Source organism: Ylistrum balloti, unplaced genomic scaffold (genome assembly GCF_031769215.1).
Source record: "Ylistrum balloti isolate Yb309-2 unplaced genomic scaffold, AGI_CSIRO_Ybal_v1 Utg369560, whole genome shotgun sequence".
Lineage (NCBI taxonomy): Eukaryota > Metazoa > Mollusca > Bivalvia > Pectinida > Pectinidae > Ylistrum > Ylistrum balloti.
Genome location: NW_026781861.1, coordinates 291,799 through 304,652, shown reverse-complemented (window position 1 = coordinate 304,652; position 12,854 = coordinate 291,799). Strand labels below are relative to the sequence as shown.

The window sequence follows — 12,854 nt, the reverse complement described above, 5'->3', positions numbered from 1 at the left end:
ATGTCCTGGTGTGTTTCCTCTGTTTTAACGATATGTTTGATGTCGTGTTGTTTTTCCTCTGTTTTAACGATGTCTTTGTTGTCGTGTTGTTTTTCCTCTGTTTTAACGATGTCTTTGTTGTCGTGTTGGTTTTCCTCTGTTGTAACGATGTCTTTGTTGTCGTGTTGTTTTTCCTCATTTTAACGATGTCTTTGTTGTCATGTTGGTTTTCCTCTGTTTTAACGATTTTGTTTTAACGATTGTTTGTTTTTGTCTCTGTTTTAACGGTGATTAAACATGACACTAATTTACATATTCTAGATATTGATAACAAATTTAATCCGTCCTGGAACACCTCATCTTATTCTCCTTGTTGTCCACAGATTTTTGGTCGAAATTCTCATGCTGTCCACATCGCCCAGATAAGGCGAATTTTTCTTTTTCAATAATTATATATATGTTTATAATGATACAAACGTCTGATTTCCTACCTATAACAAAATATCTTTGCTATTTTTTTTTATCAAGATATAACTTAAAAACGATTTTGTTAGTCAGAATTAATTTTTTTAACTTGCACAGTAATGTAGTAATTTTTTAGAGAATCCGTTACACAAAATTAATTCATTCAATGTATCAAGGGTTTGTAGAATCACCGGGTATTACAGATGAGATGTATTTATTTATGCCGGGAAGGAAATCCGGATTTTAAGCCCGATACCTAGAATTCCTGAACTAAATTAGTTTACGGAGAATGAGTGTTTTACCTTGAGTGAGTGAAATTCCCTCATCCAATGTGCTGTAATAACTGGCTGCTGTACACCAACTTAGCACACGGGCTCTGTGAAGCGCCGCATACACAACGACATAAGGGCTTCATAGAAAACCCTATCGTTAAGTATCGTCACAGGCACAACGGATTAAAATTCAAACAAGTGCAGTGTGACTTAATCATTTCATTTTTTGTTTGGAAAATAATTTGGATCATTTTGTGAAAATTCATAATGCAGTAGATCTTGTTCAATTCAGCACTTTTTGATATCACGAATTTCTGTGATTTCCTGAAGTTACGTGATTGGAATTATGAGCAGGATTTAATTAAGATATTCAGAGGAAAAGGCGAAATTCTGAAAAACTTGTACGGTAAGTAAAGTGTTAGTTTATTAATATTCAATAGTATGTTAATGTTATTTACTCTAATATGCGTGACTTGGATAACAAATTTGAACGAAATATTAAATATAGTGAGTGGACGGGTTGTCATTATCGTAAGTGACATGCGAAAAACGAATAAACCTTTTACAATGGAAAAGTACTAGGTGCTATGACCTGTAATATTAAAACAATAGTATATTTTAGTTGTGTTGTATTTTTAGTGTTATTTGTCGTGTTCACAAATTCTAACCAATATTGAGATAAACGCCCTGTTTCTGTAGTAACTACACAAGTTAGACAGTTTATGTCGAAGCAACGTTCAGCTATATCTGTCTGTCGTATTGTACACTCTTAATGCGATGATTGTAAAGTTCTATTCTGTCGTATCGTCCATTCCTTCATTCTATAATTGTAATATTTCAGTCTGTCATATCGTCCATTTTTTATGCAAACATTGTAAAATTTGTTCCGTCGCGTCGTCCATTCCTAACACAATGAGTGTTATGATCATTTTGCGCCATATTCAACGCGAGCCGTCTGTATTTATCTATATGCACACACATATATATCCAACCGTCCGTTTGCAGAATTTAAACATTGTTTCTAAAGCTTCTTTATTCTTGATAAAGTTACAGTATTATTGGGATAGTAATACATCTTAAAATACATTATGTATGTCTGTCTACTTGTCTATTATAAACATCTAATAAACAGAACGCTATTGCTAAAGAAAACATTTATTTTATCCGCGTGTACTTTGGAATGGTCTGCAATCAAAACCTGGACGTCTGTCTTCTGTCCGATGGCTGTAACAAAGCATTAATGTCCGACAGTCCTAGTAACCTTTAACTGATTTTGTTTTGAAGTTTTCATCCTTCATTGACACCTTACTAAGCTAACGGTTGTGAATATGCATTTGTCGATCTATTGAGGAATTGGCTATTGGCTGTCTAACGTCCACCGCCATTCTTGTAAAGGGTCGCCACAGCGACCAATAGAGGTGTAATACTAATAACGCTGTATCAGCAACTGTACTCTCCTTATCACGGATGTTACAGTAGACTAGGTGATGCTGTACATGTCTCGAGGTTTTCCGGATCTCGGCAGGTCGGCGATCAGTAAAGAAAGACAATGACAGGAAAGAACATGTCCCCTTCCCAAAGGGAAACGGAGGAATAGAGAACTGCTTAGGAAGATCAAATGTAAAGGATATTTATATAACAAATAGATGATAGTATTTATGGGCACTGACCGGGGTTTGTTACAGTTATGACTCTGTGAATACACTTGAATAGAAAGCCAAAATGAAACTGTTCAATTGCTTATATGCTCAAACGATTTTCTGTCAGGGGATTGCAGCAAACATGTAAATGTATTTACAGCACTAACCAACCACTTTTTCATGTAAACCACTTACCATGATAATCTATATCCGATTTATTTCGAATGCGAGAACACACGTTAAATCTAAATTTGAGTACCAAAGTGCAATCATCGACATATTGAAACATTCGATATGATATCGTATGTATAGTAGATATGAATATTTTTCGCAGTATGTATGAATATTTTTCGCAGTATGCATGAATATTTTTCGCAGTATGTATGAATATTTTTCGCAGTATGTATGAATATTTTTCGCAGTATGTATGAATATTTTTCGCAGTATGTATGAATATTTTTAGCAGTATGCATGAATATTTTTCGCAGTATGTATGAATATTTTTCGCAGTATGTATGAATATTTTTCGCAGTATGTATGAATATTTTTCGCAGTATGCATGAATATTTTTCCAATGTTTGGATTGATAGACTAAAGTTTTTTCTGTACAGACGTTGAACTCCAAATGGACTGACTGCTTACGGTTTACGGACAAATCAGAATTCAGAAACTGAAATGTTTTAGAGAAAGTTACTTAGTGAAGGATTTTCTGGAAAAAAACAGAACAATATATTTACTTGTGATACACGTGTTTTGAGTTCTGATATGTTTTATTTATATCTCTGCTGGCTGTAGACATGACAAAAACGAGATCGGGATATGTAACTAAGGCTGTAACTAACCATAGGGTCCCTGTGTTACAGCTCGACGGGTCCAAACTCACCTAGACTGTAACTAACTATAGGGTCCCTGTGTTACAAATCGACGTGTCCAAACTCACATAGGCTGTAACTAACCATAGGGTCCCTGTGTTACAGCTCGACGGGTCCAAACTCACCTAGACTGTAACTAACCATAGGGTCCCTGTGTTACAAATCGACGTGTCCAAACTCACATAGGCTGTAACTAACCATAGGGTCCCTGTGTTACAGCTCGACGGGTCCGAACTCCCCTAGACAGTAACTAATCATACGGTCCCTGTGTAACAAATGGACGGGTCCAAATTCACCTAGACTGTAACTAACCATAGGGTCCCTGTGTTACAAATCGACGTGTCCAAACTCACATAGGCTGTAACTAACCATAGGGTCCCTGTGTTACAGCTCGACGGGTCCGAACTCCCCTAGACAGTAACTAATCATACGGTCCCTGTGTAACAAATGGACGGGTCCAAATTCACCTAGACTGTAACTAACCATAGGGTCCCTGTGTTACAAATCGACGTGTCCAAACTCACATAGGCTGTAACTAACCATAGGGTCCCTGTGTTACAGCTCGACGGGTCCGAACTCCCCTAGACAGTAACTAATCATACGGTCCCTGTGTAACAAATGGACGGGTCCAAATTCACCTAGACTGTAACTAACCATAGGGTGCCTGTGTTACAAATCGACGTGTCCAAACTCACATAGGCTGTAACTAACCATAGGGTCCCTGTGTTACAGCTCGACGGGTCCAAACTTCCCTAGACAGTAACTAATCATACGGTCCTTGTGTAACAAATGGACGGGTCCAAATTCACCTAGACTGTAACTAACCATAGGGTGCCTGTGTTACAAATCGACGTGTCCAAACTCACATAGGCTGTAACTAACCATAGGGTCCCTGTTTAACAAATCGACGTGTCCAAACGCACTTAGACTGTAACTAATTCTCAATTGAATTTTAAAGGCCCGTGATCACCCAGACTGTAACCAGTTATCGTATCCCTGTGATAAACATGGCATTTTAAAGGTCCATGATCACCCAGGCTGTAACAAGTTATCATATCCCTGTGATAAACATGGCATTTTAAAGGTCCATGATCACCCAGACTGTAACAAGTTATCATATCCCTGTGATAAACATAGAATTTTAAAGGTCCGTGATCACCCAGGCTGTAACAAGTTATCATATACCTGTGATAAGTCCCCTGCATATTCGACAGCTGCTGTTAAGATTGATAGGAGGGGGTAATGCACTGTACCTGTATGGATCCTGACAGGACGAACCGGACAGTGATACAGTGGGGCACGTAACCTCTGGTTAAGTTCACCTGTACATACCTGTCATACGAAAATAGTTCACCAACTCATTTATTATAACTGTCGGAATCTGCTAATTGTTAACTGAAATACCTCCATGTTTGTAGCCCGTTCGTCACTTAGCAAGTGATTATTACGTCAGACAAAGAATTAATTTTACCACAATGTTGAACTCTGAGATACTAATGTCTACACGCTTACTACATATATTTAAAGGCTTCTTGATATCATGTTTTTCCATTTAGGACACTTTCTTTTATTTTATTAACGACTTTTGTCAAAAAACTTAATTTTCACATTCCTCTTGTCAAGAATATTGCTTGCAAAAATGAGTTCAGATTTTGAAGTGTAGCTGAAGGCTTAAGTAGGAATTTTCTACCGAAGGTGTATATAGGTGTTAGGGTGAGGGATTGAAATTAACGCATCATTGTGTTTATTTTTTGCAATGTCCATAACCTCCATAAATGTTGACGAAAATCACCATTTAGATAAGCTATCTGGAATATCAATAGATAGGAAAGTAATTTGACTCGTCAAAAAAATGGTCCTTATTGATGTTCGAGGATTTGATAGAAAAAAACATATCTTCCTCTATTATGATAAATAGGGGATTGGAGACAAGCTATACTTAGTTACAAATCAAACTGCGAATGTTTAACAGCTTATTGTAAAATTCCCGTCGATTTCTTTTTCAACATAATCTTTGTGAAATGAAATGATTATTTCATTTGATTTCACCATCACAATCACCCTTTTACTTCCAACAACTTCTTCACCCTCACAACCACCCTTTTACCTCCAACAACCTCTTCACCCCACAATTACCCTATCGCCCCAAGAATCACCTCACACCTACAACAGTCCCATGACTGCCAACCATCTTCTTGCCCCCATACACCCACCCAGTCATCCCGAACCATCCCTAGTCCCTACACTCACCCCGTCATCCCGAACCATCCCTCACACCTACACTCACCCCGTCATCCCCAACCATCCTTACCCCATACACCCACACCGTCACACCGAACCATCCCTAGCCCCTACACTCACCCCGTCATTACGAACCATCCCTCACACCTACCGACCCCGTCATCCCCATCCATTCATAACCCCTACACCCACCCCGTCACCCCGAACCATCCCTAGTCCCTACACTCACCCCGTCATCCCGAACCATCCCTCACACCTACACTCACCCCGTCATCCACAACCATCCTTACCCCATACACCCACACCGCCACCCCGAATCATCCCTAACCCCTACACTCACCCCGTCATCCCCAACCATTCACAACCCCTACACCCAACCCGTCATCCCCAACCATCCCTCACACCTTCACTTACCCCGTCATCCTCAATCATCCTTACCCCATACACCCACACCGTCACCCAGAACCATCCCTAGCCCCATACACCCACACCGTCACCCCCAACCATTCCTCACCTCCACATTTCATAGTTATATATCAAATGATATTGGATCTAGACTGTAACTAACTCTCGAGTGCCAGAGTGTTTACCACGGTGTATCTTTATCATTAACGAAACTCCATTAGAAAATATGAATATTTTTGTAGATTCATTAACTCGTTAGATATAATATTCCCAGATCTACACTAACGAATCCCACACCACCGCATGCTATCAGTACTAGCACGGAACTTTATTTAAGTCCGTGGTACTAGTGCTATCCAAAAATAATTCCAATGATGTTATCTGTTGAAGAAAATCTGACGTATACATAGATACAGATAAAATATTTATAAACTCGTGATAGACTGGATTTGAGAGATACAAACTTGAGAAATAAACAAAAACACGAACTTCGAGCGAAGCTGTGCCTATGTTTCCCAGTGGTGTTGTGTATGGTCGGGCGATCTCCACGATATGGCTGTGCTGATACACAGTAGTGGATTGTCTATGCGAGCATCACTAAAACCTAGATGAGACATTTTCAAGTATCTTGGGCGTTAAACTTGTAATCTGACGATTTCCTCACATATTAAGGCACTTAGTCGACCGTCAGTACAGTTACCCTTCAGAAGAGGTTGGTCGCGCCCCCTGTCGACAGTTTAAGGTCAAGGACTTCACGTTCGGAACATCTCAGCTGTGTTCTTTCAGAGAGGGCTATCGATAACGATTCTACGAGTGGAAATTTTCTCTGCCCCACCACAAAACTTTAAACCTCATTGAAAACTGAGGTGTGGAACACAAGTGTTTTAACGCGTCATCCAAAATCTACATCAACAGTTTTTGTTGTGAAACTTTGTGGTCTTAAATGTATTGCATCTGCTGTGTATCTCTGTGAGCTCAGATATCAGGCAGGGCTATCTTGTATTGGTAGTATGTCGAGACAGTTATAGCCAGTAGTATTGTTAAGGAAGGAAACTGGGGAATGAAGAGAGCAAACCATACAATTAAGATAATTGCAAGTAAAACGTTTCAGACTGAATTTCTCTCATTGTCGATGAATCGGACAGAGGATCAAGGAATATGAACCCTATAGAGAGAAAACATCTGTTTATTTTGTCGGTAAGCGACATCACAATAAAACATATTTTTACTTATTTTTTTCATTATTGCATGAACAATGACATTTGGGTTTCACTGAAATATACACATAAATAGGCTTATTGATATTTACAGAAAAGAAATCCTTACCTGTTGATCTGGATATGTAAACTTTGCGTCATATACGATACGCATGCGCACAAACACAGTCACTAGTAAACAAAATGGCTACCGCCTGAATCGGTTAAAACAATGGTGGCAATTAATGTCACGTAATTCGTCATTCTGAATTGAATTGGAGTTATTGATTAACATCTCCACATCCATATTAAAACTAATGCTGAAAACGGGATTTTACTTATTGTGTCTTCCCCGTCGCTGTCATTTTTGACCACCATCATATGTTCGTGTTTACAAAATGAATTGCCACACTTTTAAAACGATCCGGTGACGTTATCATTGCTGAATTATATAGTGGTTTCTCAAACCAATGTAGTGGTCAAACTGGTCATTTGGTATCGACTGCGAAAAATCGGGAAAACTTAGAAACGTAAACGGACGTATATAAGATACTGTTACCGAGAGTGGTCCCTTTAAATGGCAAAAATTAAACGTACACCGGGTTGAAACTCCTTTAACTCGAATACTCGGAGAATTCGACGTTAACAAAGCTTGCATTTTTAATGATGAACTTTTTTCGGATACGATTTAAACAAAAAGTGCCAAATTACATTTTTTGAACTTTGAAATTCCCATGCTTTATTTTTCTTGTTGCTAACATTGCACAGTGATCACCTCCAGACTAGCGTTGGTGGCTGTTTAGTGCTGTTGTCTTGTATGATACATTAGTCAGCTGTGGGTTGACTGGAGTACAAATACATGTGAAATACCAACGGTGAGTCTGTGACGGTTTCCACTTGTGTCTTGTGGGAAGATATATTACCCCAATATCCCCTGGTGCTTTCGACAGCCCTCCATTTGCAGCCATCCTGTAGAGCTGGTAGGGAAAACAATGCATTACGTCTGCCTGTCGGACCTCGTCCTAAAACCACCTGCAGGAAACTTATCAACAAACCCCACTAAACACTCTACATCCTGGTAAAGAAATGTTATCAAAAGAGCAACCGAGTTCCAATAGTTTCAACGTGACCATGCAAAGTTCAAAACCAAAATATTCACGTTTTCTAAAATTATCACACATATGGAAATTTTGAAAATTATTTGACCATTGGGACTACAGCGCCTCCCCCGTCTAGATTTCAAACTTCTTTTGGTCACTTTTGAATTTGTTTCAGACGCTTTCTTGACGTTAAAATTAAGGCACAACATACTGACGAGTTCTGGAAGAACAACTTTATGCTGGGGAATTGTTAATTGTTTGTGTAATAAAAAGCTTGCGATTTCTTGTACCTTCTGTTAAGGGCTATATTTTCTTCTTTACTTTCTAAATCTTCATGGTTCCAATTTTTAGCATGTCCTTGGACTTCTCCGTATTTTCTCTTCATTTTCACTTTTGCCTTGGTTCCAATATTTCAATGTTATGCCTTGGCGCTAGTATTTTCACATTTCGCCTTGGCTCCAATATTGTCACCTTTTGTCTTAGTTCCGACGTCTGTACGTTTTCGGATTAGAAGTTTGTTTTCAAAGCTTTAATTTTATCTCGATTTTTATATCTCCAGTCTCGTTCTGATCCGACTACGGTATTTGTTAATACGGATATTTCATTTATATGTAGCTGTCGGATTTGTTTTCATAAGTTTACTTCATATTTTTTTTAATTAGTCATTTCTACATACAAAATGTTTCAAACAAGTACAACATATCCAATATTACAAAACTTAAAATGATGTTCTCGTGTTGTCTCGTGCAGGCGTGCTTGGTGTACAAAGGATGTTCTCGTGTTGTCTCGTGCAGGCGTGTTTGGTTTAAAAAGGATGTGCTCGTGTTGTTACGTGCAGGGATGTTCGTCTAGGGTATGCATCGAAACGGTTATAAAATCCCGTGCCTGCCGACTCTGATATCACATCTTTGAACATGTTAAACTGAACAACCTTACTCAAACACAAAACATTAACCTTGTGCCATACTGTGCCATATATTTTTCATTTCATTATGTATCCATATGTATTTTAAAGGAAATGCTGAGTAAATAACCGAACAGAGAAACAAATTGGTGTTAACAATAAATCTGTCATTGTTCCGTTCCTCATTGTTCGATTCATCTGTACCTGACACTAACAGTGAAATGTAAACCTATTAACTAGATACGATTAGGTGAAAACTTCTCTGAGATATAATCATACTGCAATAAATAAATAAGTCAATTATTAACAATTATAGATAGATAAAGTCAACACACAAGAAATAAATTTGTCAACTATTAAAAATTATAAAGAGATGAAGTCAAGATAAAATCAATAAATAAACATATATGCCAATAATTTATACGGTGACGTAATCCTCTTGTATCGTAAAATTCTAACGATAAAGATACTGGATTCGGAAATAAAACCACACAAATATTCTATCACATCAGATTATAAAGTTGAAAACCTGATAAGACACTCCCCTCCCCTGAAAAAAAGAAAACCCGACCATCTTAATGAGGTTTGTTCGTCCGTACAGGTTAGGGTTAGTATTAGTTCCTCTGTTCGTCCGTACAGGTTAGGGTTACTATTCGTTCGTCTGTTCGTCCGTACAAGTTAGGGTTGTATTCGTTCGTTCGTCTGTCGTCCGTACAGGTTAGGTTTAGTATTCGTTCCTCTGTTCGTCCGTACAGGTTAGGGTTAGTATTCGTTCCTCTGTTCGTCCGTACAGGTTAGGGTTAGTATTAGTTCCTCTGTTCGTCCGTACAGGTTAGGGTTACTATTCGTTCGTCTGTTCGTCCGTACAAGTTAGGGTTGTATACGTTCGTTCGTCTGTCGTCCGTACAGGTTAGGTTTAGTATTCGTTCCTCTGTTCGTCCGTACAGGTAAGGGTTAATATTCGTTCATCTGTTCGTTCGTACAAGTTAGGGTTGTATTCGTTCGTTCCTCTGTTCGGCTGTACAGGTTAGGGTTAGTATTCGTTCCTCTGTTCGTTCGTACAGGTTAGGGTTAATATTCGTTCGTCTGTTCGTCCGTACAAGTTAGGGTTGTATTCGTTCGTTCCTCTGTTCGGCCGTTCAGGTTAGGGTTAGTATTCGTTCCTCTGTTCGTTCGTACAGGTTAGGGTTGTATTCGTTCGTTCCTCTGTTCGTCCTTACAGGTTAGGGTTAATATTCGTTCGTCTGTTCGTCCGTACAAGTTAGGGTTGTATTCGTTCGTTCGTCTGTCGTCCGTACAGGTTAGGTTTAGTATTCGTTCCTCTGTTCGTCCGTACAGGTTAGGGTTAATATTCGTTCATCTGTTCGTTCGTACAAGTTAGGGTTGTATTCGTTCGTTCCTCTGTTCGGCCGTACAGGTTAGGGTTAGTATTCGTTCCTCTGTTCGTTCGTACAGGTTAGGGTTAATATTCGTTCGTCTGTTCGTCCGTACAAGTTAGGGTTGTATTCGTTCGTTCCTCTGTTCGGCCGTACAGGTTAGGGTTAATATTCGTTCCTCTGTTCGTTCGTACAGGTTAGGGTTAATATTCGTTCGTCTGTTCGTCCGTACAAGTTAGGGTTGTTTTCGTTCTTCTGTTCGTTCATGTAAAGGTTCGTGCATTCGTTCCTTCAATCATTCATTCACTTATTTCATCTTATAAATCAATCAATCAATCAACAACCAATTAGTTAGTAATATATGATTGATATAAATAGATGTTATTTATCATCAAAGCGATCAGCACTGATTCAATGGAGATTATTGAATAATCGTATATTCTAATGTTTAAATATTCGTAAAGGCGCTTATCACTTATCCGTAGCCGTTAAATGCTGTTCTATTCTCAAGTTTATCATCTGTCGGATAAAAACTATAATGTCCGACACGTTTAGAGAATACGGGAACTTTTTGTGTTTTTTAATGTCTGCGAGTTCTGCAGGTAAAGTCAAAAGTTTTGCCAGATTTTCAGGACAAAGAACCATGGTTTTGAAGGATTAGTTAGTAAAAAACCCGACAGAAAGTTGGCTTCCCTGCTGTTTAGGACTGCCTTCTCCGACTTTGAGATGTACCCACAGGTTGGGAGTAGATATCTGTAGTAACGGTATCCGCTTGGTTCTGACAGGTTATGAGGATGGTTATATATTAAGATAAATAGACGATTATATTCGCTGATGTACGGTGTTATGAGGTTTTAACGACAGCATATGTTGGTATTATAACCAACTTTGTTTTCCGATTCAGGTATACAGACTGAACATCGAGGTGATTAAATCTGACTTTGTTGGGTCATCTGCTAAACACATTATGTTTTAAGATATTTGAAAGTCAAATTAGTTTGGAAACTTTACTGATAAAAAGGAAGAAGCTCTACCGATGTTATCTACAGAAGTCATACATAGATAATATGAAGCGTATTTTAATACTTCAGGGTCAAAGACAAAATGGCAGAAGTTGAAGGTTAACATGAAAAATCAAATAAAAGACTCCAAGACCGCTACGATGTAACATAAAGTACTGCTGTTAATACAGAGAACGTCACCACGGCAATGTTTTACAACAAGCGTTATTAGAGGAATTCTTCTTTTAGTTTACATGCTTATACCAAGAAATACGTCATCATACTTCATGCGTTTGTTTAAACCACGAAGCACTTCATTATCTTTCATACATTTGTTTAAGCCGCGAAAAAATTTATATACTTTATTAAACGATTTTTAAAACTTCATATTACAAAAAATAAATATAAATGCAAAAAAAAGCATTTGACTGTTACAAGATGATAGTATACTGTTGATATGAAAACCATTTGAGTGACAGGTAAACGTGTTTCCCTGACGGTTGACAGTATGTTTATCCATATCGTCTCTTTACAACCATCTTGTAACATTCCATTGCTTAAGTAATAAGTCTTATCAACCAAACACAACACAATTTTCTACTGAATGTTTTTTTTTTATTCTGCATTAACGTCACGCTTCTCCCTCAACTACTGAGAGAAGGATGTACATATTTCGTGTTAAATGTAGTATGTTCCAAATAAATAATAAAACCGCATTATTCAGCTATTACGATTCCCCTCCCATCTGACGATGTTTTATCATACTGTAAAACTGGTAATTTTCGCGAGTCAAACTTTTTGCGATTTTCTAATACTAATGAAAATTTCACAATCGGGATGTAAAAGCACAGATAAAACATGTGTTACGGCATTTCACGGATTCGATTTTCACGGTCACCTTAGTTTACCGTGAAATAGTGAAAGCATCATCCTCGCAAATATAGCTGGTTATACTGTAAAAATGTGTCCATCATGATATTTACTCTTTGTATGTATATATAATACCAGATCTGATAAAAAAAAAACACTCCAGAGTTAATGCATATCTTTTAATCTTGGTTATAAAGGCATGCATTTCGGTTAAGTAGCATCACTATATCTATACACAGTAGTACCAGCTACCTGCAAGTAAACTGCTCTCTCTCATCTGTACAGGTTATTTAAGACTGCAGTCTGCTCGCTCTCTCTCTCTCTCTCTCTCTCTCTCTCTCTCTCTCTCTCTCTCTCTCTCTCTCTCTCTCTCTCTCTCTCTCATCTGTACAGGTTGTCTATCTGTGTGTGTCTCTCTCTCTGTCTGTCTGTCTCTCCCTGTGTCTGTCTGTCTGTGTCTGTGTCTGTCTGTCTCTCTGTCTCTGTCTCTCTCGTGTTTTTACAGTTTACCTAAGACTAAACCATTCTTTTTT

General features: G+C 38.3%; 1 protein-coding gene across 1 annotated transcript in view; it reads left to right on the top strand.

Annotated features, from left to right (window-relative positions):
- The first annotated feature begins 885 nt into the window (after nucleotides 1–885).
- LOC132544446 (uncharacterized) overlaps nucleotides 886–12,854 on the top strand; it is a 250,740-nt gene continuing 238,771 nt past the window's right edge. The window contains exon 1 of the mRNA XM_060208080.1: nucleotides 886–1,122. The gene's annotated coding sequence lies outside the window, so the exon portion shown is untranslated. The remainder of the gene's footprint in view (nucleotides 1,123–12,854) is intronic.